The sequence below is a fragment of the Larus michahellis genome, chromosome Z, assembly GCF_964199755.1.
Source record: "Larus michahellis chromosome Z, bLarMic1.1, whole genome shotgun sequence".
Taxonomy (NCBI): domain Eukaryota; kingdom Metazoa; phylum Chordata; class Aves; order Charadriiformes; family Laridae; genus Larus; species Larus michahellis.
Genome location: NC_133930.1, coordinates 76,913,093 through 76,926,602, shown reverse-complemented (window position 1 = coordinate 76,926,602; position 13,510 = coordinate 76,913,093). Strand labels below are relative to the sequence as shown.

Here is a 13,510-nt window from a genome sequence, read left to right as displayed (position 1 = left end):
CAAAGATTTCTAGGGAATAGTTCTCACTTTAAATTAAAAATACCTTTTAATTAGTTGGCATTTTTGACCAGGATATCTTTTAAGCCCTTAAACTTCCTGAAAATCTTTTTCCATCTAATTAATTTAGAGACAGCAATGGGGAGCTCAGGTAATCTTGAAATTTCTAGGAGGGTCAGCCTTGGGGAAAAAAATTCATACTTGGAGTTGTTGTTAGAAAGCTGACAACAGTCACTGGCATATTTAGAGAGTTCTGGAGCCAGTTTGTGAAACTATTAGCACATAAGCAGGGCTTTCCAGAATTTAGCTTTGAGTGGCAGTTTATTCCGCAGAGGTTTTGCTGCTTTCTTGGAGCTGGGTGAAGGTATGATGGTGGCCAATGTCATGGTTGGATCCCAAGTAGTGTTTGGCAATTGAGCCAAACTGGGGTTGACTGGTACATAAACCAGTCTTTCAGAATTAGCTGTGCTGAAAAGAAGAGCCGGCAATAAAATTACTGTTTCTTTTAGGGGGGTTTCTTGCTCATGTCTTTTTGTCAGATGTCATCAGATGCCTTCTGCTCTGAACAAAATATTTTTAGGCTATTCTGCCTCTCATTCATTCTCCAGGCCTCTTCATAATTCAGGGCTTTCATCTGTATAGCAGCAACTATTTGACAGCAAAATTTCTTTGTTCTTCTCTGTTTCTTGTGGGCTATGTGGGAAACCCAGAAGTTCAGCTCTCGGGCACGTCTTGCCTACTGTTCTTGTTGACTCTGGCAAGTCAGTGTATCCTGCTGGCCTGGGCAAAGGACATGACTTCTCTGTGACGAGTTGGATAGGGTTTGTATTAAACCATCTGCTGCTGGAAACCTGTTTTATTTCTGGAAGAAAAGGATGATAGGACTGTTCTCTTGCGTGCTCCAAGACTCTGGATTATCGCAAGCTTTTTGAAGGGAAATCAGGCCAACACCCTATGTTCTCTACAGTGTGAACTGTTGAAAAAGGGACTTTCCAGGACAGCCTGAGAGGATATTGCCAACGGATCGCCAACTGCCTGGGATGTAGATCTGTGGGGGCAGAGGAGCATGTGCATGATATTTGTTAAGCATTCCTTTTCCCATGCCTGTGGGACATGTTTCTGCAGAATGGAAAACTGGGATCTGCAGGTGCAGATGTTACAGTGGGAGTGTCTGTCATCATGTTAGGCACTGGTAAGCAACCCAGAGGCAAAAAGCCAAAAAAACATGTAAAAAAGTCTTGTGATGTCAGCAACTTATTTTCTTTTAAAAATAGTGGTGAGTGTGGAAGAAGGAGAGGGAGAGGAGGTTACTTACGCCAGTGTTCATTAAGTCAAGAGCCAGATGTCTAAAGAAGTAGCCAAGTTGCGTCGGCCAGAAGTATTTATCTGCAGATGCAGGGAATCCGAGATAATTAAAGACGGAAGCACTTCTAGCAATCTAACCTGTGCCACCTTTGCCTTCACTTTAGCCTTGTGTCACATGGACAACACTCAGCGCTACGGTGCATGGTCTCTGGAGGACAACAGGGTCAGTCTCACGTTGTGCCCCCCTCTCAGTTTCGTGGGAGGGATTGATTCTTCAGTGCTCTACTCCTTGCACATGCTTACCCTTCCGCAGACAAAGCATGAAACGTCAGACCAGAGGTCCCCGCTCACACCTTTTCTTAGAGGGTAGCTGCTGGTCCAGACTTGGGGAGTAAGCAGTGAACATCTGAACACCAAAATGCCAAGCTACCTCTGCGGGTGCTCTGGCAGCTCTTTTAGCTGCGCGTTCCTAGGTGTTGAGGACCTGTGAGTTTAGTAGGAGTGTAGCAGCAGCGCACAGTGGGACAGCTGTATTTTACGTGTGGGGACTGACTCTGTAGTTAAAAGGGCTGTGCGTACATGTGCGCTTTGCTCAACATCCCACTGGCATCAGCTGTCTGTCAGAGTGCAGCTGCATTGGGAAATGCATCATGCCATTTAAATCTTCTTTCTGGCTGGTGGATCTAATGAATACTTTAATTTCCTTGGGAGACAGAAGGGAGGGGGAGAAGTAAAAAAGGAGACACTGCAGGGCTTGCAGTTCTTATTGTGGCAAATGGGAGTTTGAGATAGGATACATTAATTTTTTAAAGAAGACAAAGCGACCCACTTTCACAGCAAGAGGACTTTACTTTGCTAGGCATGATGCCAGGATTTTGTCGTGACACGATGGTTTCATTCCTCAAGAACATGGTGGTGTGCTTCAGCACCAGAGGAAACCCATTGTGGAGGGTCACGCTGACAAAATTTCTCAGGCTTCTCCTAGTCAGGACCTTGAGCATTTTAAGTGACTGGGCAGCATGGAAACAGGCCTCTGCTGCTTTGTTGCTTTTCAGGTTTGGGACTAGATGCTGGGTGATGTGGTTAGCTTTTGTGGGTGAAGTGGATTTTGTGTGTATTATTCTTCTGCTGGACATCAGCGAGCTGCAAACCAGCAAACAGTAATAATTCATGCTGTAGAACAGTATTCGAAGTTTGCTTTTTCTAGTAAATTCAGATTTAATGGGGTTATGTGGGCTTGACGTGGAGTTTGCTATAGATGAAGTAAATTTCTCCACAGAAAAAAAGTCTCGTAAGCAGACTAAAACCAAATTCTTCTCTTCTTCATCTTACAAGAAGCCCTAAGGAATGAGTAAAGTCCTTTCTTAACTAAAGACCAGCTTCATGGATAACAACTTTTGGCCTGTTAACTGTAATTTTATTTATTTTTTTTTAAAATCTTTAAAGTTTCAGAACATTTCCTGGGCTGAAGAGTTAAAAACTAACAAAAACTTTTGGATTTACAGTGTATTGTAAAGATCAGAAGAGTCTGAAAGAATGACTTCTCTGGAGCCTTTGTTGTTCTTGTTGTTCAAATGCTGAGATTTATACTCTTCTCTGAAAAGCTCTGATAAAAGCCACCCCTCCTCCAAGCCACCCCTCCTCCAAAGCACCAAATCATTCAAACCCAAGGCCCAAGCTTTCAGCAATGCCAATGGGTATGGTTTGGCAAGAGAAGACCCTATGATTTTCCTCTCTGCTAACAAACACAGATGAACAGAGAAATATGTTATTAGTCTCTCTCAATATTTCCTGCAGTCTGCGACAGAGTTGCCGGAGTTTCTTTGGTTTGGCTGTTACAGAGATAACAACAAAAAAAATAATTGTCCCTGGAGTTGCAGGGCAGGGTCCTACTTCTCCTGAAGTCTGTGGTGGGAAGGAGGTGCAGAGATGGGGGGGTAACATCATTCCCCTGGAGCAGGTGACTGACCAGGGGAGTCAGCTTGGGCAGGGCAATGCTGTTGGCTCACATCCTTCATCAGCGGGAGCAAGCAGCTCTTGCACCAGCATACTTTCTAGTCTGGGTCGCCTTTGCACCTGTCTCCCCTTTCCTTCCCAAACACCAGTGTCCCCAGTGTCTTCTCCTGCAGGGCAAGCTCCCTCCGCCTGTAACCTATTTATTGTCTTGCGGCCACCTCAAAACTTCTCTTCTTTCAGTGTTTTAGAGTTTTTCTTTGAAGTGTTTGCTGGCACTGGGTGTCAAAGGCATAAATGAGAGTAAAGTGTACATACCCTAAACCCTCCCCAGCTCTGGTCACCATCGGATTTATGTGAGGCTGAGAGAGAGGTTGATTCCATTTGTTCAGGGAAGCGCTCTGAGTGTTCAGTCGATACTGGACGTTTCTTGCTCACATAAGCTGTGTGTTTAAAAAGTAACATGGTATGTGACAGGAGCAGGAGGAGAATCCAGGAGAAGGTTGTCAGCTGAACCAAATTCTGCTGCCAGCTGTGCACCACCAAATGTCAGTAACTGCCCCAGCTGCCGGAGGGTTAATACAGATCTGCTGGTGTGGCAGAGGAAAAGATTTTCACCCTTGTCACGGTGACAGTCCTTCAGTCTGATTCAACACAGAATTATTTGCATTGTACCTTAGACCAGCTTGACCGAATTACATTTTTGCTCCTGAGGTATTGCCTGCATTTACAAAAGCCTCCCTGGAATGCAATTACCAGGCACGTCTTTTCACTTTGCTGATACACCCTGTATCTGCATTTTCAACATCAGATAGGTATACATGGAATGCGTAACACTCATCCAGAACTTGAAGCCAGGAGGAGACCTTGAAGCCTTGACCTTACTGCTGGTCTCTTCCCACAGTGCTGCTTCCCCTTACAAAGGGTAGGCCAGGAGCGGTGCCCTGGTTTTGGGGAGGAAAGCCTCAGGATCTCGCCTGACACAAGCTTAATGCAAACAGCCAAAAAAGCACAATTCATCCATGCCTTTCTGTTTCTTTCTAGAGTGCTACTTTCTCTGAAGCAGCTGTGAGTTACTGCATTACCGTTGATTATTTCAAAGAAAGAGCAGAGCTTTCCAAGCCAGAGGCAGCAGTTGACTTTTTTGCCATCAGTGGAAGTTACCAAGAGAAGCGAGAAGCAGCGTCAGAAAGCTGCATCAGAAATAGCTTTTCACTAGAGAAAACCTCTTGAAGGAAATTAGTATGAGTAAAGATTTAATTTTTGTTCCTAAATTCTTGCTCTTGGATGTTGCGGTATTGTTGCTGCAAGCCAAACAATTTATTCATAGCACCTTTTAACAATCAAAATTAAAAAGATATTTAGGAATCCCTGTTCGTCCAGGCTTATAGTAGGAACGCTGCCCACGTGCTGTTATTTTCTTCTTCCTTGTGGTGGTAAATTTGGCACTCTGTTAGAATGGAGTAAGGTCTTGCTATTCGCTACTTTGGTTAATGTTATTTGGTGAAGTCACATATGCCTTTTCTCAATTTTAAGTCCAAATTGCTCTGGTCTTGTGTTTATACGTTGCTTGTATCTTCTGTGAGCATTGTGTGGGTACTTTTACCAAGCTTGGTGGCATTTCTGATTTCTTACGTGACCATGGCTTTTGCCTCTCCTTTGCCTTTTGTATGTATGTGGCTTTTTTTTTTCTTTGTAAAATTAAGTCAACCTGCTGGGATCAAACTCATTGCATATAAGGAAAAAATGTGAGACGTTTCCTGCAAACAATTGATGACAAACTCATTGTACTAAAGCTTGTTGAAAAGGAACTTCTTTTTTTTTTTGAAGGTGAGAAGAAAGGAATTTCCTCCTCCACCCTTGTGTTGTTGAACAGTAAACTGATATTGTTGAGAGGGAAAAAAGTGGCAAGGCATTAGTTTTCCTCAGGATATTATTGTGTGGTTTTAGTGAAAACTTTTAAAGATACAACTGTCACTCTGAAGGTTTCAGCAATTCCATTCAGAATTGAAAAATTAATTCTTTGCTTGTTTTTAATTTAAAGCGCAGTCAGTTCAGTTAATTTCCACAAAAGACATAACCTTCTGAAGACTCACAGATTCCTCTGGCTAATTTTATAGTTCAGTGGGATTCAAATCTTTTTTATGGTTCTCTTTATGAAGCAGTTTGATAATTATTCCAGCAGACAACCAAGTTTGCTCCGGCAAAACACTGAAGCCACACAGAGTCTTGTGGTTTTTTCTGGGATGTATGACTACAACTTGATTTTGTCAGTCAGCAGCAATTATGTATTTAGCATTTTGGCTTTTCATTAGAGGCTTCTTAACCAAGTAAAGCATCGTTGGCATGTGTGCCCAGAAGTTCATTCCTGGTCTAGCCTGACTCCCATCGAGGGAATGCGAAAATGCTCTTTAAGGGTGGTATTGGGGTGGGGCGTATTCCATTCTGTATTTATCAGGCACGATGCCTAAACTCAGGTTTGACACTAGACTTTTTTATCTTCATTGAAGCTACTTGTATTGAAAGACATGCTCAGCAGCAGGGTCTGAATCCTGTGATGTCCTGTGCCTTTATTTTACTTTATCAGACTGTGAGTAAGCCCACCATCCCACCTTTTCCTGTTTTCCTTGGTACCCACGGGATTTCCCACAGACATAAGCTGTTGCAGGAATGCAGATCCAAAGCTCTTGTTCTGACATTTCTCTCTAAACTCAAATTGTCTGTAATTTATTTCTCTGATGGTCTAGTTCCTGTTACCACTCAAGTCAAATAGCAGGGATGGATTAATGCTGCTCTGAATATTATTAATAGTTCATCGTTGGATCCCTAATTAAGATTGGAAATTGGATTTAAGTAATTATATAAACTAGTTATAAGATACAGTTTCTGTCCCAAAATCTTAACTAGACAGAATAGACATTAAAGAAAGCGGATACAGCTCGTTGCTCAGTAGACAGTATTGCAACCAATAGACTCCACAGGGCTGCCAAGTCCCAGCAAAGAACAAAATCATCTCGTCTCTTTGCATACTAGTTCCAGAAAAATTGAAGTCTAAAACATTTTTTAATGGCTGTGATTGACAGGCTGAAGTTTCCACAAGTCAGTTTGACTCTAGGTAATAAGTCAGTTCCTCTACCACGGACGAAGAGGAGAAGGATGTAAACTGTGCGGTAGGTTCTTAATTTCAGCCTCCTAGGTTAACTTTCACTGTTTCTGGACATACTTCTATGACATAGAAGTCATAACTGTATCCCTGCTGCAGGACCAGCTGGTCAGAGAAGATAGAAGGAGCCTTCAAAGGTTACCAGCTTCTTTTTCGTTGCAGCAGGGCAGGATCAGGCATATTGCTTATTGCTTATCCAGACTTTTGCATTGCTAGAACTGGGTATGCCTTGGTCATAGGTGGCACAAATATTAATAGTCTAAAACATGTAGCGTTTTTGGTGGTTCTGGACTTGTGTTACTCCACCCTGAAACTGTCATAAGATGAAGCCTGGGAAGTGGTTGGAGGAAACGGTGAGGCAGAGGCAGGGCGAAAGGAAGCTCTCACGGTCTGAGGCTGGGGTGATGTCAGGAAGAATAATTGTTTTGTGCTCTTAATTGCTAGCTTGAATCATGCAACCCCAGTTGACATGGGTGGGGAGGTAGTGAGAATGCGGTGTGCCACAGCTGCACTGACTCATGCGGCAGTACTCACCTGCCTGCTCACTGATTTTTGGCTTCCATTTGGCTTCCACCATTGAAGGTGGAAGGATGATATAAGTGGGTAGCACAGGCCTTTGATTTGTTAGTTTGGACTGTAGCTCAGTCGTCATAAGTGGTGATAATCGAAGCAGAGTGGCAGTTCATGGCTCTATCCCATTTCAGTGGAGATGTGGTAGGGCAGGCTTTCAAATCTGCAGTAGCTTCTCTAGAGGCACATCAGATAACAATGAGTTAACAAGACCTTGTACTTAGTTCTTACAGCTTTCCTAAAGCATGTCTGTTGTCTACCCAGATGCTTTGATCTGTTCAAGAGGAGTTTAAATGAATATGGCACATTAAGTTCAACGCATTGGTTTTAGTATAGATGTTGCAGAACATCACCTACATCCTGCAAAAATATTAATGTATGCAAGTAAAAACAAACAAAAGTTAGCCTTTTAGATATGTTATATTCTCAAATCAGTGTATTTTACTTACCTTATTTACATGTACCAATAGGTCAACTAAAATAGACTAAGTACTGAAGCATGGGGATTTTGAGGTTGAATCAGACTCAGAGAAGATTTAGCCAGCGCCATTTGCAAGGGGTTCTGCAGGAGGAGGGTACTGTGTTACTTAATTTCAAACTAAGTTCCCCTTTCCTAGTTAGAAGCTAACAGTCCCACAATTTGACTGGCTTCTGGCTCCTTCCCAAACGTTTGACCTCTGCGTCAGCTCGTCATCTTCATAAAGCTGACCACATGAAGCAGATTTGTAAAGGGGTCCCCAATGTCGATGCGTCTCTTTTCATACAGCTGTTTTTACTTGTGTGCCTGCTGTTGAGTACTGACTGTCTTTTTTTAACTGGAGAGGTGCAGGTGAGTATTTGGATTTGAAAGCATGTGTGCATGGTGAACCATTTTGCTGGGTCTTCGAAACCCTCATGTAATTGGAAAGGGATCTGTATGCCAACATTTGGTTAGCAGCATTTATAGCTTCCTTGATTTAATACCCATTTCAGCGTACGAAAGCCTCTTTCATACTAAAGAAAGGGTTGCCTAACAAACTGTGCCCATGGTATGTTCTACTCTGGAAGGGTTTCCAGCAGTTTTGCCAGGCAGTGGAGGCTGTGCAGGAACAATGAAGCCAGCAAAAAGTTTTCTGTCAATTTCAGGTAGATTTGGATTTAATTGCCATTCCCCTACAGATGGCATGACTGATTTAGGATAAGAAGCTGAAATTAGAGGTGGGGGGAGAGAGAGAGAGAGAGGCAGCCTGGTCTAAAATCTGATTAGGGCTATTCCGCTGCTGCTTTTGATCAATCTGTCGGTGCTCTAGATCAGAAAATAAGGCTGATCAAGTTTATAGGAAGAATCTAAAGCCAGAAGAAAATGTTGTGTCATATGACCCTTACTATTTTTTGGTCAATTAAGACAACTTGCTGGAAAAATTTTGAAATTTCCCTAGTGATGCATAACTGGGACAGTATTGAACGTGCAGGGGGAAAAAAATCTTAAAGGTTGACATCTGTCAACAGAAGCTAAATGGAAAATATGTGGGACAGTACTGCACAAAAGTGATTGGAAATCCCAGGGGTACAGCAGTGAATGACATAAGTTTAAATCAGGAAGGGCTCATAAACATGTTGTAGCTTCAGTGGTGATCTCAGTTAGGGAAATAATGCAGTGATGGAAAGGATTCTACTCAAATACAGTTTCATTTGCCTTGAAACTTAAGGCTTTTTATCAGCAACTTCAAATCCAATTAGATTTAATCCTCTTCGGTTTGGAAAATTCCCCATTACCATGCATACATTTTCCAGCTCGGAATCTTACTAGCCCTCGATACATCCATTACTTGCCAGCAGTTCTTCACATTTTTTCCATATGGAAATTCTCCTTGAAATCAGACCTGAGTTGCTGTTCACTTGAATTTCAAATTATTCTCCCTAGTTCAGATGGTAAAAAGTATCTTGGTCAGAATCCATTTGTAATAAAACCTTGATTTGTTCTGGCCACCATTAACTTGGGAGTCTTTCTGATCAGTGAGTTATCTTCTGTTGCTTGCTTTTACACACTGATTTCTTACCGTCCACACCCTCAAGCTTCACGGGGCAGCATTTTTGTCGTTGATCAGACTTAAGTCTCTAAGTGCTGCTATAAAGCTAACATACTCCTTTCTCAGCCAGCTAATTAGCATGTCTTTGGCAAGCTGCCTGAGGTCTTTGGGTCTGAATTAACTCACCTGTGCACACTGTTTAAAACTAGAACATCACTGAAATATCGGTGTAGGGGTAGGCTTGAACTGGGTGACAGAAGGAAGGAGAAGGTCTACGAGAAAAAGCATTAGCAGGACAGAAATGCTTTCGTGCTCAAGTCAGTGTTTTTAAGAGGGCAATGAGTTGTTAATAGCCAGCTCTTCTCAAAACGTGCTTTGCTGTTGTTGGTTCTTCATCTGCAGAAGGCAGAAAATAAAATCTCGACTGAGGTTGTGCTTCCTTACGCTTCTGTGCACATTTAAAACTTATCCCTCAGGTCCAACATTGCCAAGTTTTAATCCTTGGGACTGAAGCTCACACCTCCTTCCCCAAGCACCTTTTGTCATCTCAAGCAGTCAAGGGATAGCTGACGGCCATGAAAAATGACTTGCACAGGATGGGAGGGAATGTCACACACCCCAGATGAGCTGCATCTCCTTGGGGAGCAAGGCAGTCAAGGAATGCAGCCTGAGCATGCTGCCCAGCCTTAGGCCCATCAGAAATGCTCACATGTGCTACCCAGGGTGCAACTGATCAACAGATGGTCCATAATCCACATTCTCTACACAAATGATGGTGTATGTCTCCTAATCCATTAATGAGTGGTAATAACACGTTTCTTTTGCTGTTCATAGGACTCTGATTGTGCCTTCTGGCAAGCACAAGCAGACTCCCCCTGCTTTCCTCTCTAATGCTGCCTTTATGCAGGTCAGAAAGGAAAGAGCCATAAGGAGAGACAGTGCTCTGAAAAACACCAGGAATCCTTTCTGTTGCTCCATCAAACTTTTGTGAGTTTACAAGCACGCCTCTTCTCCCTTCAAGCAGTCCCTGGGTCTTGCGGAGCAGACAGGATCCTTTGTCATTTATAACAAGGATTTGTCAGGTCGAATTTTGCTGCCGGTTGTGCTGCCGTGACCCTGGCCAGCATCCAGCCTCACAACCCAAATCTGATGAGCAGCCCTGTCAGGGAGGCACTGACAAGAGCAGATCTAACGTAACCATCCTATTTTGTCATGAGTGCTGCTACAACAGTGATAGTTCACATGGAAAACCACTGTCCTGCCAGGATTCTGGTTTTTCATGCTGTTTACCCCATAAAGGGAGGCAAGCGCGAGTCTGTTTCACCTTGAGAGCAGAGCTCTAGAGGGATTCTAACAAGTGCTGTTTGTGCTGGTGTCATAGGCAGGAATAAGGACGCAAAGACGTGCCAAGGAAGGTGAGAGCAGGCAGTCCATGATTTATTTTTTTCCAAAGGGGTGGGAGCTTTCCTAAAATGCAGGAGGTTTCAGAGCACATGGGCAGCGGTGAGAGAGGCAGTGAGGGATCTGCAGCCTCCTGCTTCCCACAGTGGGTCGGCGCCGAGGCTTAGCCCCAGCATTTGCTTATTTTCAGTGGGGTGTTAAGGAACAGCAGTTTGCAGAGGTTTTGGAAGAGAGAGGTGAAAAGAAGATTTCCATCTGAAGATAAGGACAGCTGGGCAAACTTTCAGATGACAGTGTCATAAAGTCTGCAGTCCTTAAGACCTCTGGATAAACTGAGGAGCATTTAATATTTAGCCAAGCCAAAAATTGGAAGTAGCACCCTCTCCTACTTGACTTTTTTCTTCTACCATGTTAACGAATCACTCTATACATATATACTGAATGGTGTGGGGTTTTTTAATCCCCTTCTGTGTACTTATCTTTTTATGGATGGTATCTGTGATTCTCAGGTTCACCCTGGAAGTCATCTGCTCTGCCTGCAGGGAAGTCTAGCCCAAAGAGCATGCATGGGAAACATACCCGAGTGTGGAAATAGCCACAACAGATAACTGAACGGAGGCTACCATCCAGGGAGGAGTGTCTGGGAGGAAGCTTAACAGCTGGAGAAGTGATGGTTGCGTTGTGGCAATGTGACTGCTCCCATGGTGGCTTTTTCCTTACTGAAAGAGGGCAACGAAGTTTGGAAACAGGGCTGGTTGGCAATACTTTGGCTACCTGAGCAGAGCAGGGCGAGATGAAGCCAGGGTCTTTGTGTGTAAGAATTTCAAAAGGGATGTGGAAACATACATGAGGGTTGACATTTGAGCCTGGCAAAATCTGGAGCCAGTTCAGGAACCACAACCAGAGGTTTTCATCTCTACCGCGGTGCAAACAGCATCCTCCTGCTCCAAACATCCACTTCCAGTACTGCAAAGGAAGAGGTTGCTCCCACAGCCCCCACCCCTGCTATGTCCTCTCACCTCCACGACAAAAGCTAGGGGAGAGCCAATTTGGCTTGGTAATGCAATAGAGCTTGGACCGCTGTCAGGGCTTTCATCTGGTTTAGTAATTTATTGCTTAATTAAGTTAATATTGTGTTCTGCACTGGAGATATGGCTGTCAGGGCATTGTTTAATTAAGTTAATATCTTGTCTTGCACCAAGGCTGCGGCTGTCGTGGCACAGCCAGCATCTCAGCTGGAGGAATGAGCAAGGAACCAGTGGCAGAGGGGTCAAAGCCCTCTGCAGACATGCCCCCCTCAGCCCAAGTTTGCCCTCAGACCCGAGAGAGAGCCTCTTCCCAGCCTGTGGTGACCTCATGCTGGGCTGTGCTCTGGCGGGAACCCTGCAAACCTTCTCCCACATCCCTGACGGCCGCCGGGCCCGGGGAGGGGTGAGCCGAGTGGGAAGTGAGCCTTCCTCCCCAGGGACGGCCCTGCGTTCTCCATTTCGCCTCGGCCCTGGGAGGACTTCTTGCTCTCGCTTACCCGAACGGCTCACACACCTGCCCCAGCGAGAGCAGAGGTTTACACCCCGACCCGACCATCAGACGCTCTTTTAAAACTGATGTTTTATTGCTAGTGCAATGCTTTCCTTCCCCAGTTTCTGGCAGCCACCAGCCGTGCAGTCACATGGAGCCGTCGAAGCAGAGCCTGGCCATCTAGCCTGTTGTTCTCTCTGCACTCTCTTCAGCTCTCCAGCCACAGGTGAAGGACCCAGCAATCAGCAGAGCCAGCAGGAACTTAATTTGTGTCTAATCTTCTGCCATCATTTACCTCGTTCAGTTGCACACCTTCCCAAAGTTCATCTGCCACAGCAGGTCAAACCCATATTCCTTAATAGTAGGAAACTGAAAGCAAACACATCCTGCCTCAGTTACTGAAAGCTTTAAAACAAAGATGTCCCAAATGTGATTTCATTTGTAAGTAGAGCAATATTATTCTGCCTTTGGGTTTGTTCTTTTTTTTTTTTTTTTAAGGAAGTAAATATTTAAACAGTTTCTGCATCTGAAGTAAAATTTTTATGACCATCATTAGCATGTGTGCAGTTTTGAGTGAATTGGACCTAAAAATAAGCAGCATTCCTTTCCCTAGGGTAGATTTAGTGGGCACAGTGTTACTCACTCTTACACCACTTCAGTGGATTTCCTCAGACCTGAGGAAAATAATTCCAAGTTGTAAGTTTTAATTTATACTATGAAAAGTGTACAGATTTAAGATGCAATTGTTGCCTCCTGGAAACAGTTTTGTTCCCATCTTCTAATTTATTTATTTTTTTTAAATTAATTTGATTCACTTGTGGCAGTGGCAAGTTTTAATGGGATTTCTTTTTAATTAAAGCGAGAGCACATGAATCCCAGAGGGTAGATCCTGCTTTTGTTGAAGACTGCCCTCATACAAATAGGATGCTGTTCCATTAACAAGAAATAGATTTGAGGATTATAAGCAAGGCATGATGATAGCACAGTCCTGCTCTAAAAATATCTGAGACTGAGAGAGGCCCTTCTCCATCTTGATGTGCCTTTTATGAGAGAAGATAAAGGCAACTAAATATAGCGAGGACGGTCGCTGTAGCCGTTGATGAGGGAAGAAAATAAAATGAAAGCTGATGATCTTTGTTATTTGGGAGAACTTAAGTGCTAGGTTATCTTCTGAGTCCCAAACTAAAGGCAAACCTGTGCCAAGCCTGAACCTCTCATCTTGTCCCTTGGACTTACGTGTCTGTTTGTATGAAGTTGAGAGTGGAAACTTCAAGATTACGTGCTTGGAAAGGAGGTTTTAAAAGCAAAATCTGTATAGGGTTTTTTCTGCTCCCCCTAAAAATACCTTCACTTCATTTTGAAGAAGAAGAGAGGCAAGAAACGGGTGAGCCCAGGGCCAGAGGGAACCTGCCCAGCTTCCCTGCTTGTCAACTCTTGTGTCTGGGACCTGATGCACAACCCTGGAGACCAGCAGATATGCTGGATGAAGTCCTCACCCTAATTCAATTAACAGCAGACACCTCGTCAACTCCACTGTGACCAGAATGTCACCTGTTGCATTTCTCTGGGTATTTTGTTGTTATTACCCTGTGCC

At 43.8% G+C, this 13,510-nt stretch overlaps 1 protein-coding gene across 15 annotated transcripts in view; it reads left to right on the top strand.

Annotated features, from left to right (window-relative positions):
• PALM2AKAP2 (PALM2 and AKAP2 fusion) overlaps positions 1-13,510 on the top strand; it is a 279,896-nt gene that overhangs the window by 186,766 nt on the left and 79,620 nt on the right. The window lies entirely within an intron of this gene.